Genomic DNA, 23,596 nt, shown 5'->3' with positions numbered 1-23,596 from the left:
GATATAATGCGAATTATGGAAATTAGGTGGCAGGAGGAACAAGACTTCTGGTCAGGTGAATACAGGATTATAAATACAAAATCAAATAGGGGTAATGTAGAGGGAGGTTTAATAATGAATAAAAATATAGGAGTGCGGGTAAGCTGCTACAAACAGCATAGTGAAAGCATTATTGTGGCCAAGATAGAGACGAAGCTCATGCCTACCACAGTAGCACAAGTTTATAGGCCAACTGGCTCCGCAGATGACGATGAGATTGAAGAAATGTATGATGAGCTGAGAGAAATTACTGACGGGAGAATTATGGGGGACTGGAATTCGATAGTAGAAAAATGAAGAGAAGCAACGTAAGGGGTGAATATGGAATGGGGGTAAGGAATGAAAGATAAGGCCGCCTGGTAGAATTTTGCACAGAGCATAACATAATCATAGCTAAAATTTGGCTTAAGAATCATGGAAGGTTATAGGTTTGTTTATAAATAACTCATCTGCCACCAGTCACAATATTTTTATATTTTATTTTTCGTACGACACCTTTCGGGAAATTATTCCCATTTTCAATCGAATTTTTTATGTTTGTTATGTTATTCCTATGTGATGTCGATGTGTGAGATTCTGCTTCATTTCGTTGATTTTACTGCAATTTATGACATGAAAGCAGCTAAAAAGCTGAAGACTCATGGAAATCCTTGGGTAACAGAAGAGATATTGAATTTAATTGATAAAAGGAGAAAATATTAAAATTCAATAAATAAAACAGGCGATAAGGAGCACCAACGTCTCAAAAATGAGATCGACAGGAAGTTCAATATTGCTAAGCAGGGATGGCTAGAGGACAAGAGAACCACCTGTATGAATATCATGAGCTCAGATGGAAAACTAGATCTAAACAAAGAAGGGAAAGCAGAAAGGTGAAAGGAGTATATAGACGGTTTATACAATTGCAATGTACTTGAGGGCAATATTATGTAAATGGAAGAGGACGTAGATGAGGATGGAATGGGAGCTATGATATTGTGTGAAGAGTTTGACAAAGCACTGTAAGACCGAAGTCGAAACAAGACCCCGGGAGTAGACAACATTATGTTAGAGCTACTGACGGCCTTGGGAGAGCCAGGCATGACAAAACTCTTCCATCTGGTGTGCAAGGTGTATGAGACAGGTGAAATAGATTCAGGCTTCAAGAAGAATATAATAATGCCAATTCCAATGAAGGCAGGTGTTGACAAGTGTGAAAATTACCGAACTATCAGCTTAATAAGTCACGCCTGACCTTGGAGAAGGCCACTCTGAATTCTGTAGAAATGTTTGAACACAGGAGGCAATACTGACTCTACGACTTAGATGGTAGGATAAGGAAAGGCAAACCTATGTTTCTAGTATTTGTAGACTTAGAAAAAGCTTTTGACAATGTTGACTGGAATACTCTCTTTCAAATTCTGAAGGTGACTTCCCCACAGTCAGCTATTATAGTAAATCATTACATTGTTGTTTCAAAAAGTGTATAGCTTATCTCACTCCAAATGTGCGTTAGAGTATCATGTACAAATATGAAGTAAGTCAGTCGAGAATTTTTAGTGATATTCGCTAACCAAGTTTCGTTTACTAAATTATTGTGCAAAAATCTGAAGTAAATCGATCAAGAACTCGTCGTAATTTTTACCAACGATGTTTCTCCTATATATAAAACCTATGACCTGAATGTTTACCAGAGCATCGTGTAAAAATTTGACGTAAATCAGACAAGAATGATTGGAGATTTTTGGAAACAACGCTTTGTCTTTATAGGGTAGTAAAATGGTGCAATATGTTCGAAATTCTCAGAAAAATAGGGCTAAGCTATAGGGAGAGACCGGTAATATACAATATGTACAAGAGCCAAGACCGAATATTAAGATTAGCGACCAAGAATGAAGTACTCGGATTAAAAAGGGTGTAAGACAGGGATGTAATCTTTCGCTCTTACTATCAATTTGTACATCGAAGAAGCAATGTTGGAAATAAAAGAAAGGTTCAGGAGTGAAAATAAAATTCAAGGTGAAGGGATATCTATCAGTGATACGATTCGCTGATGGCATTGCTGTCCTGAGTGAAAGTGAAGAAGAATTACGCGATCTGTTGAATGGAATGAACAATCTAATGAGTACAGAATATGGATTAAGAGTAAATCGAAGAAAGACGAAAGTAATGAAAAGTAGCAGAAATGAGAACAGTGAGAAACATAACATCAGGATTTATTGTTACGACGTAGATGAAGTCAAGGAATTCTGATACCTAGGCAGTAATATAACTAATGGCGGATGGAGTAAGGAGGACATCAAAAGCAGACTAGCAAAGGTAAAAAGGGCGTTCCTGGCTAAGAGAAGTCTACCAGTATCAAACATAGACCTTCATTTGAAGAAAAATTTCTGAGAATGTACGTCTGGAGTATAACTTTGTATGGTAGTGAAACATGGACTGTGAGAAAACGGTAACAGAAGAGAATGGAAGCATTTGAGATGTGGTGCTGCAGACGAATGTTGAAAATTAGTTGGACTGGTAAGGTAAGGAATGAGGAGATTCTGCGCAGAATCGGAGACGAAAGTAATATGTGGAAGACACTGTTAAGGGGACGGGGGAAGGATGATAGGACATCTATTAAGACATGAGCGAATGACTTCCATGGTACTAGAGGGAGCTGTAGAGAGCAAAAACTGTAGCGGAAGACAGAGATTGGAATACATCCAACAAATAATTGAGGACGTAGGTTGCAAGTGCTACTCTGGGATGAAGTGTTTGGTACAGGAGAGACATTCGTGGCGGGCCGCGTCAAACCACTCAGAAGACACCCCCTCCCCCCCCCCCCCCAAAAAAAAAGGTTGTATAGATGACTTAGGTTTGCTCGTTCTGTAGTATTTATTTTGTTCTAAAGCAGTCCGTGTAGATTTAAAAGTATCTTTGTCGGCAGAACTGGATACGAAACTGGTATTTGGGGAATACTAATAAGAAGGGACTTGCCGATAGAACAGAGTGTTAAGGCAATCGATAATAGTGTCCGTGGAACTAGAGGGAGTCGTGCAGGCCAAGAATTGTGGAAGGGGACAGAGATTGGCGTATATTCAACAAATATTTGCTAATTCCCAAATAGCAAATATTAGCTTATTCCCAAGAATAAGCAGCTTTCACTCGGTTAATACTCGACAGAAATCAAATCTGCATTTGGATCGGACTTCTTTAACTATTGTGCAGAAAGGTGTGCAGTATACTGCTGCATCCATTTTCAAGAAGCTACCACTCGAATTGAAAAATCTTAGAGTGATCCACGCGCCTTCAAATAGAAACTGAAGAGTTTCCTCATTGGTAATTCCTTATGTTCTGTCGAGGAGTTCCTAGAATAATTAAGCTGGTTTCTTGTTGGATTGTTGATTTCGTTTACTTAAACTTTCGGTCTGACTTTTTTCGGGTTCATAAACTTTTATCTTTATCTGTTATTTCTTTTATGTTGTAATTTCATGTACTGACAAGTTCCATGACCTTGGAGATTTGCTCCTCAAAATGGTCCTACGGAACTTGACGTGTAAATAAAATAAGTAAAACTAACTGAAGACGTTGGGTGTAACTGATACTCTGAGGTGAAGAGGTTGTCATAGTAGAAGGGATCATGTTGCGTCCGACCAGACCGGCTATACGACTCATGAGAAGCAAAAGAGAGTGTTTCTCGTGCAGAAATGCCGTACTTCTGTTTTATGCGTATTGTCCAATGCTTTTTGAAACTATACTCTGCATGAAACTAAAAGATATTGTAAAATTACTAACGGGGGATGACTTTTGCGTGTGCACTGTTAGTGTAGTTTCATTTGTGCCGCTAGAGGAGGAGCTGTAATGTTCCGTTTGGCTTGTTTCAGGGTCCTCCTGGAGACAGTGTAGAGGGTCCGCCAGGCCTCCCGGGTCCTCAGGGACCACCTGGACCTCCTGGGGAGCCTCTGGCCATCCATCCAGGCGACCCCAAGTACCAGGTGAGTGTTCCCGACGTACACCTCACACATGCTACAAGTGCTTAGTGCATGACAACAAGACGGAAGAAACGGTAAGGTGGAATCGACAGGGAATATTCACGGGCACAGTCTCAGAAGACTCTCCACATGTGAAACCAGTTTCTCAGTGACGGATCATTAATGAATGGAGGTTTCTCACAGTGTCCAGTGGTCCAACGATACGTACATGTAAAAAAATGAAACGCCTACAGCCGCCCTTATTTACTGTGTAGCTAGCAGTTTCGGCGCTCCAGTGCCCCATCTTCAGGCCTTGATTGATGCTGAAAGGGTTATCACGAACCATATATATGCTGCATTAATCAACAACGTAACTGGTTTACGCAGACTGTCTGTAACCTCAATTAATTAGCAGTTGATGGTTGGTGTGTTACCATCAGGGCTACAGAGAGTCGGTATAAACCAGTTAAGTTGGCTACTGATGCAGCGTATATATGGTTCGTGATAACCCGTTCAGCATTACCTAAGGCTTGAAGGCGGCCCGCTGAAGTGCCGAAACTGGTAGCTACACAATAAATAAGATCGTGAGAACGGCTGTAGGAATTCCATTTTCTTACAACACTGAATGGCCGTGGTCCCAAAGTTCTCCAGCAAAAAGGGATGGACATACAGAACATCTAAGTATATGCGTTTAATTTCAAAGAATACCTCACTCCTGGCACTGATGTAGTTTAAAATGGATATTTCCAGTATTGTCAACGCACCATCATAATCATGCTCGTCATCAACTCACCATCACCTGAGTTTGTAGGTCTGTGGTAGTTGTGGCGCTTCTCACTTATTTGTTACTCTCAGACATTGCCGTATTTTCATACAGCGTCTACTGCTTCAAAAATGGTTCAAATGGCTCTGAGCACTATGGGACTTAACATCTATGCTCATCAGTCCCCTAGAGCTACTTAAACTTAACTAACCTAAGGACATCACACAACACCCAGTCATCACGAGGCAGAGAAAATCCCTGACCCCGCCGGGAATCGAACCCGGGAACGCGGACGTCTACTGCTATTCGTTCTACCGATTACAAAATTTTCCTTCAGCAACGAATGTTAAACCCATCACCGTTCCCGAGCTTGTCTGATCATCGGTTTTGCTCTGTTTCGCTGTTAAACATCATACCTAAAGCACCAAGGTGGATACATTGTCTTTCGCTTGAAACGGGTAATTCGCTTCCATATAATTATCATTTTATAAAGTTCCATGCTACTTTGTTTTTATGTTTGATTGATAAGTATTTATGTTTTGTACTGAATATATAGGCTGTAACAACCTAATGTAAACAACCTAGGGGGATTGTATAGGTTGTCTTGAAGAATAAATGGAGGGTAGGAACTCGTGCCCGATATGCAATGAAGCAAAGCGTTGACGTTACGAAGGCAAGCACTTGCAGATAGGCCTCTTCCCAAGCAATGTACTTGAATTTGTCTGCTGACGTAACCGAGGCGGAACTCATGGCCCTGGTCTGAAGAACGCAGCCACACCTGCCACATCAGCATCGCTGGCGGCATCTAGGAGAACAGACTCACGCCTGCTGCCGACAGGCTTCCTCCCCAGAGTTTCAACTCTCCTTAGTGTTCTGCGCAATAAAATTTGTGGATCACTTTTGCGAATCCCCGTAACTGTCTCCCAATGCGACGCATAGGTTTTAAATTTGGCTCATAGGTACCTACAACCGTCTTCTGTAACGGTGTAAAAATGTGGCGCTCTGTGACGTCGCTTAGGGGCTCTGCACTTAAATAAGTTATAATGCTACACCAATGTTGTTTCCGAAATATTAGTCATGCAGAGTGCAATGGTCTTAATACTTTAATGCAAAACATATATGCCCAGCATCTGACATACATCCAACCTGCAAATTTTCTATACCAGTCACTTAGGTGACAGACTTTAACATGTGAAAACTGCTTCCTTCTACACCAAAGGAAAACATATATTCTTTGTGGTACATACACAATATTGCATTCTGGAGGTGTAAACTGAAAACTGCTCACAACGAACTACATTTCACAAATGAAACTATGCTCGCATCAGTCCTGTAAAATTATCGTCAATAGAAAATGCCTCCTTCGCGGAATCTGCATAGCAGCGTTGTTTGACTTGTGAAATTACAGGCCTTGCTGCACTAGCCAAATAAAGAGGACAACAATCAAGGCAATGGATGCATAGGGTTTGGAGTACCTCTCAAACATTTGTCAGTAACTTAGAATCACTGCAGTTATGAACCTGAAGACTCTGTTTGTGTCCAAGATCGGGCAGAGAAATGGAGTACTTCGCATACATTTTAGTTTGTCTAGAGGAGGATGCCGAAATAGGTTTCCCATCGGTTTGATAGACATGATTCATCAAACATGCGCTGGAAGTTCTGGCTGACTGTGGTATGGAGACGTTTGCCTTTAATGACTGAAGGTAGCTGGCACTCTGAGTCACACGCAGAAAAGAGAAATGTATGTTAGTCGACCGCAGTTTATGCGACACAACTGATAAAAAATGGTTAAATGCGTGATAAATGATCTGCAGCTACATCTCCCTCTCTCTAGAATGTGTCATCAGTCTATCATTAACTCATACCTCGTTAAACGCCTCTCAACCGATCACTCCAGCTGCTTTCTAGCTTTCTTTAACGCAGATCCACGTCAATGTAGAGGCAGATGGTTTTATTTTCCAAGAAAGCTTCGAAGACAGCAAACTGCTTGAATGTATCACTATTACCTCACTAGACAGGCAGTTGAATTTTGTTGAGAAACTATGTTGCATATGTTCTGTATAGTATTTGGCAGCTGACAATGCATGGCTGTGGGTTAGTAGAGAGTTCAGAGCAGCACAGTGGATATACTGTCTGTTAGGGCTTAAAACACCTGTACAGTCTTCCACAGGGTCAAACACGCGATCCACTCTGTAGTTATATACTGTAGTCCTCCAGTTGGTTCAAATGGCTATGGGACTTAACATCTGAGGTCACCAGCCCCCTATAACTTAGAACTTCTTAAACCAAACTAACCTAAGGACATCACACACATCCATGCCTAAGGCAGGATTTGAACCTGCGACCGTAGTGGTCGCGCGGTTCCAGACTGAAGCGCCTAGAATCGCTCGGTCACAGCGGCCGGCTCCAGTTTGTAATACAACGTTCTTTAGCTAAGTACACTTTATAAAAACCTAGAAGTTGGTTGCTGATCACTTTTGGGTCACACCTGGACTTATGATCAGACATATATAAATTTGTTACTCTACCATTTGATGATCTTGCACTTAAAACATTCTGTTCCAGCCGTCTTATAGCTGTCGACGAAAAATGGTTACTTCGATAGTGGCCTATGTCTCCATGACAACTTTTTCTCGTGTTCCTCTTGCAGTGATATACTCGTCCACATGTACAAGAATTTTTCCGCACCAAGCTGAAGACATTCAGGTACTCCCTCATTTGCGCTCAGTTTCCCCGAAGTTTGGCGTATTTTCCCTTAATTTATACTTGTTTTCCGTCAATTTTCGTAATTTTATCGATTGTACGTCACTTCTGCCCAAACGCAGGTGGCATCGCTGTCCTAAAAAGTGTCCACCTTGAAACCTTATCCCTGACGTGGCGTATTATGGATCTGCATCCAGATATTGCTCCGGATATAACGCATTTTGGATCCACACTCGAACACTAACTTAGATTCAGTCTGGGTCATGGGAGCCATTCATGACACACACACAGACACAGACAGACAGAAAACAGAGGAAATACCTTGCAGCAGTAGAATATGAGGCTAGAAGTGACTGGATGCATTTGAGTAGAGTGCTATGCTATACCATAATACCATCTGACCAGAAAAATAGTGCATTTGTGCAGGAGTTGACAATTGTACTAAATCTACAAGCAATTTTAGAGTACGTGCCAAGAAGTGATGTCCTGATCGCATGGGCAGAAGTGATATAAATCGATAAATTACGAAAATTGGCGGAAAATACGTATTAATTGAGATAAGATACGACAAAATGCAGGAAAATTTAGGGCGAATGAGGGAGTACTTGTATGTCTTCTGCATGGTGCAGGAAAAGTCTTAAAGTTGACGTGGAAGCATTGGGAACCAGGCAAACAGTCAATTTTCATCGCCAGCGATAAAATGGCTTGGACTGAATGTTTAAATGTAGGGTAACAATTTTATATATGTCAGATCGCAAGCCCAGGTCTGACCACAAAACCATAAAGGTTTTCAAAAGCGTCCTTAGCTAAAGAGCAATGTATTACCAGCTGGGAGTCTGTAATATACAACTACAGAATTCAAGACTGTTTAAGCGTTTTAAACCTTAAACAAGAGTATTTACAATATACTGCTCATTACTCTACACCAATGACAACCTTGTGGTGTCAACTACCAGACACCTTGTAGAACAGTCAATTCATTGTTTTGTAACAGAATTCTACTGTATGCCTGTTGACATAATAGTGGTACATACAAGCAGACTCCTGTCTTTGATGCTTTCCTGGACAAGAGAACGATCTGCCTCTAAACTGACGTGGATCTACCTTAAACGATGACAGAAAGGAAATGGGGTGCACAGTTGTGAGGTGTTGTAACGAAGTATGATTTAATGGTAGACTGATGTTGCATTCTAGAAGGAGACAGATGTTGCTGCAGGGCATTTATCACGCATTTAACCATTTTTTCTCAGGGCGCATCAATTATGTGGTATAGCATGCAATCGACTCGTATATATTTCCATGTCCTGTGTGTGACTTAGAGCACTCTCTACCTATAACCTTTAACAGCGAATGTCTCTACACCACTGACAGCAGAGGACTTCGAACACTTGTGTGATGAATCACGTCCTTCGATGGAAAACTTACTTTAACACAAAATTAAAATCTCAACAAAAGAGGCCTCGGACACTATTATTTTTAGTCTTATTGACCAGTTTTCAACACTTCTAAGAGTGGCGTCATCAGAATTAAAACAATTAAAATGGCCTATAACATAGTTAGAAATTTATAGGAAAAATCGTTTTTATATAATAAGTGTAAGTACTGACTAAGCTTTGTTATTTTAACACCCTCCTCTAGACGAACGAAGATGTATATGATGTGCTCCATTTCTCTGTCCCATCTTGGACATAAATCGAGTCTACAGGTTCATAACTGCAGTGATTCTAAGTTATTAACAGGTGTTTGTGAGGCAGTGCAATCTCTATGTATACACTTGTTTGACAGTTGTCCTGTTAACGGAGTCAGTGCAGCATGACGTGTAATTTCACATGTCAAACGCCGCTACTATGCATTTGTCTTTTTCCTTGCAAGAGATATTTTCCTTTGCTGACGATCATTTTATAGGAGTGATGCGAGTAGTAGTATGGTATTCTGCTTTAAGGCAGGTCTTGTCATGGGTTAGGCCTCTTCCACTTTTGTCTGTCCGTACCCTGTCTTTTCATCTCTGAATATGTGTCTCCTTTGATATTGCCCAGCATTTGATGTCTTCTCTTTCCTCTTCCTCTTTCTCCCTCCACAATTCCTTCTATTCCTTCCTTCCATAAACAGTCCATCCTCAAACGAAGTCCAGTCCATTTCCATTTTCTCATTCTCATGACTTTCAGCATGTTTCTTTCTTCTTAAACTCTTCTTAATACTTTTTCATTCCTTACTCGGTCTTCCAATTTCACTTTTCCGTTGTTCACCATATCCACATCTCTAGTGCCTCCAATCTTCTTTTATCTTCCTTCCTCAACGTCCAGGGCTCCACACCATTCTCCAGATGTAATATTTGGCAAATCTTTTCCTGCGATCTTTGTTTGTGTTCCGCAAAGTAATTTCTGTTTCCTCTTGAATCCTTCTTTTGCCATTGCAATTCTTTTCCTAATTTCTGTTGAGCAATACATATAATCCATTATTACACTTCCCACGTAATTTAAGTTATTCACTTGCTCTATTTCTTCCCCTCATATTTTCATATGGCATTTTCTCCCCTTTCCTCCAATTACCATGCTTTTCATTTTCTTCTTGTTGAACTTCATTCCATGTTCCTCTAATTTTGTGTTTAAATGGTTCAAATGGCTCTGAGCACTATGGGACTTATCTACTGAGGTCATCAGTCCCCTAGAACTTAGAACTACTTAAACCTAACTAACCTAAGGACATCACACACATCCATGCCCGAGGGAGGATTCGAACCGGCGACCGTAGCGGTCTCGCTGTTCCAGACTGTAGCGCCTAGAACCGCACGGCCACTCCGGCCAGCTTTTGTGTTTAGATCACCTAACATTTGTTCCATCTCTCTTGCATTCTCTGCCATAACAGCCATGTTGTCTGCAAATATTATACACTCCACTCTCTGACCCCCTATATAGACTCCTCTTCTTCGATCAAAACTTTCATTAATAATTTCTTCCAGATATTGAACAGTGTTGGTGATAAGCAACAACCTAGTCTTACACATCTTCCCAGTTCAGTTTCTTCACTCATCAGACCTCCTGTTCTTACTCTTGCTCTCTGGTTCAAATATAAATTTCTAATTAGCTGTCTATCCCTCCAGTCAACTCCGTGTTTCCTAAGCTATTTCCATCAGTTTGTCCCAACTGACACAGTCAAAAGCCTTCACAAGATCAATGAACACAACATAAACCTTCCTTTTCTTCTCCATGTACCTCTCCCCTATCACTCTCAGTAGCCCAATGGCATCTCTAGTTCCCACTCCTCGCCTGAAACGAAATTGTTCAACTCCTATTACGAGATTCCGCTTTCTGTATAGCCTTCTGTTCAGCGTCCTCTGTAAGACTTTGGCTGCATGCGATATCAGGCTCACTGTTCTACGTTCCTCACACTGTTTGTTGTTCTTTATCTTTTCTATAGGTATCAAGATGCTTTTGGTAAAGTCCTTTGGCCATTTTCCTGTCATGTATATTTGATTATGAAATTCAATCAACCTCCTTTTCCCTTCTTTCTCCTTTGACTCTAACAGTTCCGCAGGAATCTCATCAATTCCAACTGACTTTCCATTTTTCATCTCCTTCATAGATGCTGCAATATCAGTACTTATTACTGCATTACCTTTGTCATCATCTCCAACTTTATCTTCTTCTTCTATCCCAAGATCTTTTTCACTTGGTTGGCTGTCTGCAGCATATAGCCTTTCTATATATTCTTCCTATCTTCTCATTATTTCTTGGGGTTCACTCACCATTTTACCATCTGCTGCCTGTCCATTGTTGTTTCTCTTTTCCCTGAATGTCAAATCCACTGCTTCTTGGTACATCAATTCATATTTTCCTTCTTTTTCGAATTTCTCTATGTTGCCACACTTTTCTGTCAGCCATTTCTCTTTTGCTCTTTCTGTGTCCCTTCTTAATTCATTATTTAATTATGAGAGTGATGCGAGAATAGTATAATTTATTAACCATAATCGGATGTGAACATTGGGCTCTATACATCTCCAGAAAGCTATATTGTGCATGAATCAGAAAGAATGTACGTTTTTCTTTAATGTAGAAGGAAGTAGTTGTATTGTCTTAAAGTTTGTTATCGTAGGGAGTGGGAGAGAAGACTTGCAATGTGGATTAATGTTATATGTTGCACATATATTTTGGAAATCACATGGCTTTAACACTATGTTGAAGTGCAGAACCGTGTAGCCCTAGGGCTGCATGTGTTTATGTTCCACGATCGTTTATCTCCTGTCAGTACCTTATTGGTACTGCCTCCATACACTAGAACAATATTTTAGAAATGATAACATACTTAAATTACGTAAAAAAGCTCCAAACTTCGTCTGTCTGGAGCCTCATTATGCATAAACCACAGTTTTCTTCTTAACCTTCCATTTGTATCATTACAACACTCTCATATACAGGGTGTTACAAAAAGATACGGCCAAACTTTCAGGAAACATTCCTCACACACAAAGAAAGAAAATATGTTATGTGGACATGGGTTCGGAAACGCTTACTTTCCATGTTAGAGCTTATTTTATTGCTTCTCTTCAAATCACATTAATCATGGAATGAAATCACACAGCAACAGAACGTACCAGCGTGACTTCAAACACTTTGTTGCAGGAAATGTTCAAAATGTCCTCCGTTAGCGAGGATACATGCATCCACCCTCCGTCGCATGGTATCCCTGATGCACTGATGCAGCCCTGGAGAATGGCGTATTGTATCACAGCCGTCCACAATACAAGCACGAAGAGTCTCTACATTTGGTACCGGGGTTGCGTAGACAAGAGCTTTCAAATGCCCCCATAAATGAAAGTCAAGAGGGTTGAGGTCAGGAGAGCGTGGAGGCCATGGAATTGGTCCGCCTCTACCAATCCATCGGTCACCGAATCTGTTGTTGAGAATCGTACGAACACTTCGACTGAAATGTGCAGGAGCTCCATCGTGCATGAACCACATGTTGTGTCGTACTTGTAAAGGCACATGTTGTAGCAGCACAAGTAGAGTATCCCGTATGAAATCATGATAACGTGCTCCATTGAGCGTAGGTGGAAGAACATGGGGGCCAATCAAGACATCACCAACAATGCCTGCCCAAACGTTCACAGAAAATCTGTGTTGATGACGTGATTGTACAATTGCGCGCGGGTTCTCGTCAGCCCACACATGTTGATTGTGAAAATTTACCATTTGATCACGTTGGAATGAAGCCTCATCCGTAAAGAGAACAATTGCACTGAAATGAGGATTGACACATTGTTGGATGAACCATTCGCAGAAGTGTACCCGTGGAGGCCAATCAGCTGCTGGTAGTGCCTGCACACGCTGTACATGGTACGGAAACAACTGGTTCTCCCGTAGCACTCTCCATCCAGTGACGTGATCAACGGTACCTTGTACAGCAGCAACTTCCCTGACGCTGACATTAGGGTTCTCATCAACTGCACGAAGAATTGCCTCGTCCATTGCAGGTGTCCTCGTCGTTCTAGGTCTTCCCCAGCCGCGAGTCATAGGCTGGAATGTTCCGTGCTCCCTAAGACGCCGATCAATTGCTTCGAACGTCTTCCTGTCGGGACACCTTCGTTCTGGAAATCTGTCTCGATAGAAACGTACCGCGCCATGGCTATTGCCCCGTGCTAATCCATACATCAAATGGGCATCTGCCAACTCCGCATTTGTATACATTGCACTGACTGCAAAACCACGTTCGGGATGAACACTAACCTGTTAATGCTACGTACTAATGTGCTTGATGCTAGTACTTTAGAGCAATGAGTCGCATGTCAACAGAAGCACCGAAGTCAACATTACCTTCCTTCAACTGGGCCAACTGGCGGTGAATCGAGGAAGTACAGTACATAGTGACGAAACTAAAATGAGCTATAACATGGAAATTAAGCGTTTCCGGACACATGTCCACATAACATCTTTTCTTTATTTGTGTGTGCGGAATGTTTCCTGAAAGTTTGGCCGTACCTTTTTGTAACACCCTGTATACTACATACTGGTAAGGGGTGCTAACTTCCTCGACACACGTGTCTCTGGAGAGATCTTGTACACTTAGATGGGTGTGGGTGTCATTATTCAGATAGGTGAGGAACACTCTTCACTAAATAGCAGTTATAAACTCAGCTTGTTCCTTTCCTATAACAGACATGGAATGTGGTGGGTATAGTACCCTTCTACTTTTGGTCAGGTGCAAATTAAATTAGCGACTGTGGTGCAGGGAGGGTTGGTCAAAGGGATTGCGATGAGATATTTCAGTTTCCAACTTTATCAAATGAATGTGGAATACCCTGTGACTGCCATCTGCATAAGGAAAGATTGGCTGTTCTAATCGTAAATTATGGACTATGATTGAAGTGCAAGGAATTGTTGACAACATAGCTGCATCAGTATAGGATGCTGTTTAGTATACTTTGATGTATATGTTGAAGAGTTAACCACGAATGGATGTATTGCAGAGTGATCTATCTACATTCACAATCTAGTATATGGTACATGCAAAGTAGTGGGGGAATGGCTTAGCAATGATACAGATATTGGAAAGCATGCTGTTGTGTTACCAGTTGGCATTGAAATTACAGAGAAACTGTTAAAATTGCTAAAAATGATCACACTGTCAACTGTCATGCTTATTACACTACATGTCCCATAGCGATGGTGTCTTTCCCATCCCACCCATCCATAGGTATGCCTTTGATTACCACATAATCGCTGGCTGACAGCACTTGTTTGAGATGGAGAGTGTTAGTCGCAGCAGTACCTTCTAAGGCAGCCAGCACCAAAACAGTAGTCATGTACATACCTGCAATATGAGGAATCATTGCTGTTGTTCTCTTCAGAATAGAACACTTGGAAACTAGCTACCATGTCACAGTGACAGATGAGATTAAATGTAGAGGTCAGCATCTTTGGGCAGCTGTCTGGAACGCCTTCAGTGCCACAAAACCGTACAATTTGCATATATTGCGATGTTCTCCATATTTTTGTCAATAAGGAACACTGCCTGTCTTTTATTTCAACCATAATTTATGTTGTGAGTGCAGCATAATTGAAGCCATGTGAAGTCCTGCTTTCTGTGAGAGTTACTGCATTGAAATGTATTGATGTCAGTTTAGCATCCGACACAGACCTCGAAGTCATGGTGGGAAAACAAAATCTATGTTGGGGCACAAGACTGTAATCATACACTGCTTGGATGTGTTACAGCAGAAAAACAGTGTAAAAACTGCTTATGAAAGAACAACACAATGACCCTCTCTTGTGACTGATAGTCTTCCTACAGTATGAGTGAAGAAATTTTCAGTGATCTGTACAAGCAAATTCGATCACTGGTCATATGCTCCAATGGGCTGGTAGCTTTATATTTGATAGGTTCGCCACACATGTTAGATGTCAGCACACAGGTGGTATTTTGTTTTCCATGTTGGAAGATAGGGATGTGATAATATTTTATCGAGTTGTCTACTATGTGACGTTAGTGAAGTTCTTGTAGTTCGTAATTTCTCTGTTGTATGCTATAAAATATCGAGGATAGAGAGAATGCTTGGGCGACAGACATGAATGCACCTTGAGGGACACAGGTCTCCTTCAGACTGGAATACCTGTATGTAGTTTGGAAGCATAGCAGAATGCAGTACCAAAATTCTTGTCGTCTTCCAGTTCCTGTATGATGTGGAGTCTTCCAAATTTTCCCCATAAGAAACACCACTGTAACTGCTTGTACTGTCCTTTCTACTGTCTCATGCTGTGGGAGAAAACGTCGTTTGCAGCTGGCCTTACACATTGTACAAATACACTGTTGATGTAGCTGCATCATTTTCCCATTTCTACCAAGTGGTCAAACCACAGTCCTGTTGTATTAAGCCATCTCGCTTAGTTCCTCCATTAGATGCAGAGGTGGGTACATATAGTGCTCTGTGGCTTTCCCTCAGTTCTGACACAAATTCGAACGATCACGTGAACTAACTGCATGGGGGCCGAGGCAGAGACAGAGGAACAGTGACAAGATGCAGAGGGGCTGTCTAAAACCATGCTGGAGATTTGCTGTGCAGGGTACAGAGCAGATAGTTTTGAAACAGGTGACTCGTTCTGAGATATGGGAGGGCCATGAATATGATTCACCAGACATCTATATGGAGAGACTTGATTCCAAATCGCAGTCAGCAACTGTACCAGAAAGTGTGACACTGTAAATCTGAATATCCAGTGTATTAGTCATAGGATTTTGTTCATTTCTTATTACTTCAATCTAGCATTGCATTTTTCAAGTGATTCCTCACAAAGAACACTATCTGCTGTGTGTGTACTAATTGTAAGTCAACCATCATCCTCCCTCGCTTATAACCCTGTGGATATACTGAAGGACCTCTGTTACACTGTCTACATGGTATCGATACAGAATGTTTTACAAACACTGCACGTTACCATGGGAAATATCCAGAGGCGGCAGTTGCGAATATTGGCTTAGTACCACGTTTCTTAGCTGAATCATTTTCTAAATTCAGCGACAAGATTGATTTTATTATGAGCTTACATTGCTGGCGACGTGTACCTGCACTTTCGGTCTATTAATACACACCGTGCGGAAACTGTCTGTATTCATTGTCACGTTATTTGTGTGAAAGACTACTTCATTCGAAAGCAATGCCTTGAATTATAAAGTATGTATAGTCTTTAACATGGATATCATAAGCGACAGTTATTTGTGGCTGTGTAACCAAGATCACTTATTATGCAGAGCGACAGTGACATGGTCATTGCAATTGTGCTTATAATAGGTTTTCGCTCATAAGACAATCTAAAATTTCTTTTGCCAGTGTCCTGATATGTGCAAAGAAAATTACTATGTCCAGAAGTGAGGAAGGTATGGATTTGATTGTAAATTTGCGATTTCTATGCATACCATAATGGGAATGAAAGATTTTATGTGGAAAATGATGTACAGTAATAATGATGTTACAGATATTGATGTTTCAACGTGAGATTCGTCCCGGAGCAACAGTCGTAGGAGGTAGTACTTCAAATATCTTTCATCATTGTCGAATACTATCAGATTGGGCCCACAAACATTATATATAATTGTAATTACAGTAATAGATATTTGAGTGGTTTCCAAGGATGACACTGCTTGACGTGCTGGGCACATCACAGAAGTAGCCGGTGACTGGAACGTATTGACGTTTCTGGCTTAGGGCTCCCGTGAGCAGACCGTACAAAGAGAAGTTTCTGCCAGCTGGTTAGTCGATTGGCTCCAATAGCGGGGACAAGTCCCATCGGCAGCCCTCTCAATGCTCTTTGGATAGTGGAATAGTGACCTGATACTCAGTATGCTTTGGGCTGTCTGAAACATTGCATATGTTGCACGGAAGTGATCGATACAATATCTATCACTGTCAAGTGTTGGCACTGTACATAAGATAACATCTAAGTTCCTACCACTCCAATCATCCCTGTATGCCCTCCATGGCTAGAGTGGTACACACTGGCATAGACACACATTCACCACTGCGGATGCAATCACGGTGGTAGTTTTTTCCGACCTCTGAGCATTGGTGCTAGCAGTGGATGATGGGGTGGTCATTCGGCAGATGGACATCAGTGCATGACCACTCGGGATGTGCGACTGTTTCAATGATCTCTGACATCTAACCATGACAACTACTACTACAACTACTACTACTACTACTACTGATACTTCCATTTGGATCGTGGATTAATTATGTCGTGTTTTGTGCTTCTCAATACATGGCAGTGCACTCTGTCTTGGAGTGGTATTTGTTCTCTGGCCTGGTTTAGCTGGGAGAACAAACTTTAAATTGAGTGACTTATAAAATACACTTAGCAGACGTGTAGTGGTCGCGAATTCCATAACTATGACAGTATAAATTCATCCCAAAATTTTGAACTGTTGTTTTATACAGCACCGCCACCAATCGAGACATCAAATCCCCGACTGATCAGTTTATTGCTTCCAGTAATGGTACTCAGAGCACACACACATCAATCCAACCCCATCTGAAATTGCTTAAGGAGCTTGCAACTGAGCGAAAATTTGAAATTCTCTTCTACTTCCAAAGTAGTGGAGCTCTTACCAAATGACCTAACTGTGCCATTATCCATCAACAGAAGTCAAGAGAAAAAAACAAATCCAGAAGGGTTTGGTAGCTAGGAAGTTGCGGGATCGAATCCTGCCACATAATTCAGTCCTAGAATGCAAGCAAAAACTGCCTGGACACAAAGGGTATTGATTTACTTAATTAATTAGTCAATCAGAATGAGGAAATATTTCCGATGACTCTACAGCTGCGAATTTGCAAGGTATCTACTACTTTGTTCAGGACAAAAGAAGTGGTTAGTGTGGTACACGACAGACACTCGCTGGGCAGTAAGTTGCCACATTTTAGAGAGAGAGAGAGAGAGAGGGGTGGGGGGGGGGGGGGAGGGAGAGCGTATGTTTCATGCTGATTTTCGCTGGAGGAGGAGAGGAGCGAACTAATGGGAGGAAAGGTGGGGGATTTCTTCTTCCAGCATTCTCTGTCTGTGTTATTGTGAACTAATTCAGTCAGTATCCGCACAGCAGGGGAGCACATAGAGCAGCTGCTTCCACTGACCTAGTATGGAAGGTGTGTATTTGAGAGCAGATTGTGCAGGTGCTACAACCAGAAGTAGTCACACGAGGTGGCAATGGAACAACTGTGAACAAAGGGTACTGTGCTTGTGGGGGTGACCTGGCAGAGAAAGTGATCGCAGTATCGTCAGACACTGTGGTCTGATGATTTGGACAAGTTATCCCAAGCAGTGGCATGCAAGAGGACATGAGCAGTTGAGACTTAGAGAAAGGGAGAGCATATGTTTGACAGGAATTTTTCAGGTATTAGTATCATATGGTAGTCACCACCTAAAGCTCTGTTTGGGGATTAGAGTGACTTCTGGTTGTCACGCCTTATGAGTCGGTTGGCACTGGGGCAGCCGACAGCATTTGCAGAGCCCAAGCAGTTGTAGTGAGGTCTCTTGGACACTGGTGTGCGTTGCAGCCATGTAAAGCAGTTGGGGCATTAGTGCAGTCAGTGCGAAAGTTTTTAATGGTGTGATTCCGTGCAGTGAGTTCTATTGATGTGAGTCTCTTTTCAGTATTCCGTGAGCAATCAGAAAAAAGCGATCGATTTAATTACTTCTTTTCACTGTATTTTACAGGTCCTGCATCTTCCAATACAGCAGAGATTGGTCAGCAATAGAGATGCTATCCCTGTGAATTGAATTTTATAGATAAACAGTTCATCCTTTGCTATGTCTTTGAATTTCCTGCCATGAGATCCTTCCTCTCCAGTACAGACTGACTCCTTTCCTCACCAGTTTACAGATGGGGAGGGTAGGGGGAGGGTGGGGGTTCCCAGGAGGGAAAGGGGTTCATTAATTTATCGTAGTAATTAATTAGTCAATTAATATATTAAAGCTGTGCTTGTATCAGCAAGTTGGAGGGGGAAGGTTGGAAGCTTCCAGTGAGGTGGGGGACATGCAGCGGGAGGGGGAGGAGGAGGGAGAGGATTGTGGGGTTTCTCAGAAGGACAGATTATTTCCAGGGGATCATAAATCAACCCCCTGAGATCCATAAATCAATTAACAGAACAATATTTTAAGGAGAGTAGGGGGTCTACAACAATAAAGTTTGCACCTGAATGTATGGTTACCCCTGATGTAGGCAATCCACGCTAACAAAGTGGCTCATAACAAAGCTTGCCTTTCTGCTGTCAACTCCCATAAGTGTTGAAGCGTAGTGTGCACATGCACTGAAGGGATGAATGGTTGATCTCGTCTTAATTTTGTATGTGGTGTCTGTTCTTTCAGACATGTTCGAATCCTAGTCTGGAACTATTTTTCAACTTTCCACATTGATATAAATCAATGCCCATTAACAGCTACATGTCGTAATTCCATCGTATCTTGTTGCTACTACAATTGTTTATTAGATGTGGTAGGTGTCGGCGCTTTTCCATAATAGTCTGAAATTTCTCCTTTTCAGTGGCGTATTATAGATTTTTGTAGTCGACACTTGCTAGACATGCATCTCAGTCATTCTTGAAACATTCGGATAAAATTGCATTTTTATCAAACGTTTCAAAGCTGTTTCCTATCTATAATTTTACTCCATAATTTAGTGATGACCCATCTTTCGCCACTCTGGACACTATCGAGCTTCTATCGGCATTATCATACTACCTATCTCAGATATGAAACACATGTGTCAAAACGAATAAATACTGTTAAGATCGTTTATTTTAAGACATTGACCATGTCATGAATATTTCCACTCAAAACAGTCACATTTATGTATATTTCTGCACTGAATGATGGCACAGGGACGAAATTCGCATATGTGTCGAATTGAATCCTTTTTACATATGGATTTCACGTCTGATATAGTAGCTTGATAATGCCATAAGAAATGGCTCAGTGATAAAGTGATTATTTCAAAATAAAACAGTCTACTCAGGAGAATGAGTTCCCTGGAAAAATACTAACAAGATCCTGTAGGTGTGTTAGCCTAGCCACCATCATATACACACAGATAATGGTATCGTCAGTTATAATACCCGTATGACGTTCGGAGGGCAATCAAATCATCCATAGTCTACATTCTTTAACGTGTGGCAATATCAGTTTCTAAACGACGTATAAAAACTGTTAGTTATGCCTTGAATTTAGTCACACGAAACGGTAAATCTATTGCACCTAATACACACTGCCATCAGTTCTAACCCAGTAGCGGCCGGTTTACTTTACCATGCTATTCCGTCAATAATCATCTCAATCTTCCGTCCTTCCACCAGAAACATACACACGTGCCATTAGGTATTGTTTGCCAACCAAAACGTTGTTGAGGAACATATACTTTGATAGATCATTAAAAAAAGACACACACGAACACAATACAGTTATGTTCACAGCAGCAAAATATGGATAAAAAAGTGATTATTAAATACTGGTGATTCAAGTCTTGCGTTAATTCTCTGCGATATTCTAACCTTTAGACGTTTTTCACAGTTGTTTTCGTTGGGAGAGTAAGTAACTGAGGAAGAAGTAAGTGAATCATGAACATGTAAATAACCCATCACTGTTGCACATAATATTGCATTGGTTGTATCTTACATCATTGTGCTACGAAGTAAATGATGAGTCCACTAGATCTGCATTCATTTTAACTAACCTTACTAGAGGTTTATAAGCTTATTTACTATTGCTCTGGCAATTTATAATGTTGGATTTCTACTTGTAGATGCGAAAGTTCTTTTAAATGGATGTGGCATCAGAAACCAAGTAGATACAATCACTCAGATTGTTCACAGCTGTTACTATTACGAATTCTAAAAGCTTTACAGATAAATACAAAAGCCTGCTGATGTTCAATTGTATTTTACATCAAAAAGAATATTATAATATTTTGCTGCAGTTTTCTGCTACATTACATTGTTATGTTATTTTATAGAACATATAGTACAGAATTTTCCAACGTATGTTAATCAACGTGTTACATATATGATAAACTAATGCTCAGTAAACGTATAGTTACATGGTACTCTGTGTTATTCTTCTACACTTCATGCAGTAATATTACTGCTTTTTGCAGTACTACATCTCTTTTATGGGCTCCCTACATTTCTTCTACCACTGTATTTATCACAGAGGGCGTTCATTGGGAATCTTTCTCTACCCAAACAGTCACATAAGTTATACAAACCTACATATTTCCTTGCATCTTGATTTCTACTACGAACTCTTCTCGTACAATGGTCCAATCTACTTAGAAGCTTGATTTCGTGGACCATTATTCTACTTTCTTTTTGTCTTCTTGTCACACATGCTTCATTTCCATACGAAACGGTTGTTACTGCAATGGTTTATAAAACTTCAGCTGAGTTTCAAAAAATGGTTCAAATGGCTCTGAGCACTATGGGACTTAACATCTGAGGTCATCAGTCCCCTAGATCTTAGAACTACTTAAGCCTAACTAACCTAAGGACGACACACACATCAATGCCCGAGGCAGGATTCGAACCTGCGGCCATAGCGGTCGTTCGGTTCCAGACTGTAGCGCCTAGAACCGTTCGACCACAATGGCCGGCTCAGCTGGGTTTCTTTTCTGGCTCTGTTCTGCGTAATTTTTACATTTTTGTCAGCTAGGGAAGAGAAGTTACTCAGTTTTTTGTCCACGTCATGTTTGTTTTCATATGTGATGACAAATTGTAGACGCTGAAAATGTTTTACTTGCTCCAGGAGTTTATTGTTCAAAACTACGTTTGATCTTACTGGTTGTATATCCGTAAATGTCATCACTTTCATTTTATCTACAGACACTTTTAGATTGATTTTCTGAGTCCGTCTGATGCAGCTTATGAACTCACATTTGGAGATCACCTTCATTCTCGGTATTACATGTTAGGTCATCCTCATTGACAACTGCATTTTTTCTGATGTCACTATAAAAAATACTCATATTTTATTGACCATTTTGCATTTTCTAAGCGCTTCAGCTATATACATATACTGAAGAGTGTCGGAGAAATACGGTATTTTTGTCTTACCTCTTTGTTTGTCTTCGCTGGCTTTGTGATTCTATTCTCCATGCCTACAACAATTTAGATTTTTTCATATGGAATGAAATGGTTGAACTCCTTCAGTCATTACATTCCATAGAATTTCTTTGTTTGCAATATCAAAAGTTATTTCCAAAATCTATAAATACCCAGGAACGTTTTTATTGCTTTACTGATTCGCAACTGACAACTGTTTACACCCAAAAAGGACAAGATTTGTACCTACAGCACCAATGAGGCGTAACTACCGCGCCTATCTGGTACACGTTCTTTTATAACATTTTCAGTGTCACAATAGCTCTATAAAGCTCTCTGGATAATTTGTAGATTACCGTTACATTCTGTCTTTTTGCTAGAGTCTGTTTTTCCTTTTTTGTGATCACGTTTCACTGTGCCTTTTAATTATATTTCTCACTATGCTACGTGTCACTGCGTTATTAGCATACTTGTGCAGTTCATTAAGCGCTCTTTTCGACGGTAGGTACGCCTTACCGCTAATTCCAGTGTTTCTATGAGCCTCCTCCTTCACTTCAATGCAGTCTTCTTTAAATTCACAAAACAGTTAAGAAAATGAGTCTGTTTGAAGTTTCGTGTTTTATTTTCTTTCTAGCACTGGAAATACCGGTCGATCTTTCGACCGACTGCCTTGCTTCTCTTATGTTTCCATGCTCGTCGTCATATATGTGGTGTCTAGGAAGCCTGATTACTCGATTCGCCAGACAAACATTCAAACAAGTCGTATTAATGAGTTTTATTACAAAATGAGGTAACAATACTTAACTTTGACAGTTACACAGATGTTTCGCAAGCTAAAGGCGACACGCTAAATAAGCAATCCTCTTCAGTATAGACAATAGGGAGTACAAGCGAAGTAACTAGAGTTTCGTTGCTATCGAACTGGGCGTGGCCAGTCGCTCGCGGCGCTTATGTCCTTTTCACACAGGACCCGCTGCTGTGGTGTTGTCGTCCTGGAGGGAGGTCTGGTCAGCGTGCGGTTGGCTGACTTCTCAACAGCCTTTTTCTTCTCCGTCGTTCCCGGCTGGCGTACTAGCTCTTGACTTTAGGCCGTAACAGATTCTGTTCATCTTTTTCTATCTTGCGTTTTTAATCTCAATGGAACTACTGTAGTCAGTATCCTCTAATCTCGTCTTTGTCTGCTGCTATAGTGTTTCGCCTTCTCCCTCCAGCGACACGTTACCGCACCTATTCTTGTTAGAGCTTCTTCATACTGTGCATTTAATATCAGTACTTTATGTCAGCAGTAGTTTCAAGTTTCTTTTGCGCTTACTGCATTCGTGTGGACGCTAGTGGTAGCTTGACAAGATTATGAACCACCAGCCTGTAATAAGCTCAGGGTTGAGCACCTTCCCGTGAGCTGCTCTGCAGTGCCCCTACATCCAGTAGAGACCATCGTGGGAAGCGTGTTCCATATTAATACACCTCCTAATAAAAAAAAAGAAAAAAGAGAAGCATGTAAAAGGCATGGTCACATGCCAGTGTAACTTCGTGCTGACACCTACCATCCGTAGGTGTGTAAATGATCGTAGCTGTAGTTCTCTGTGA

Source organism: Schistocerca americana, chromosome 3 (genome assembly GCF_021461395.2).
Source record: "Schistocerca americana isolate TAMUIC-IGC-003095 chromosome 3, iqSchAmer2.1, whole genome shotgun sequence".
Taxonomy (NCBI): domain Eukaryota; kingdom Metazoa; phylum Arthropoda; class Insecta; order Orthoptera; family Acrididae; genus Schistocerca; species Schistocerca americana.
The sequence above is the reverse complement of the archived record's forward strand: the minus strand, read 5'-3'. Positions refer to the sequence as shown.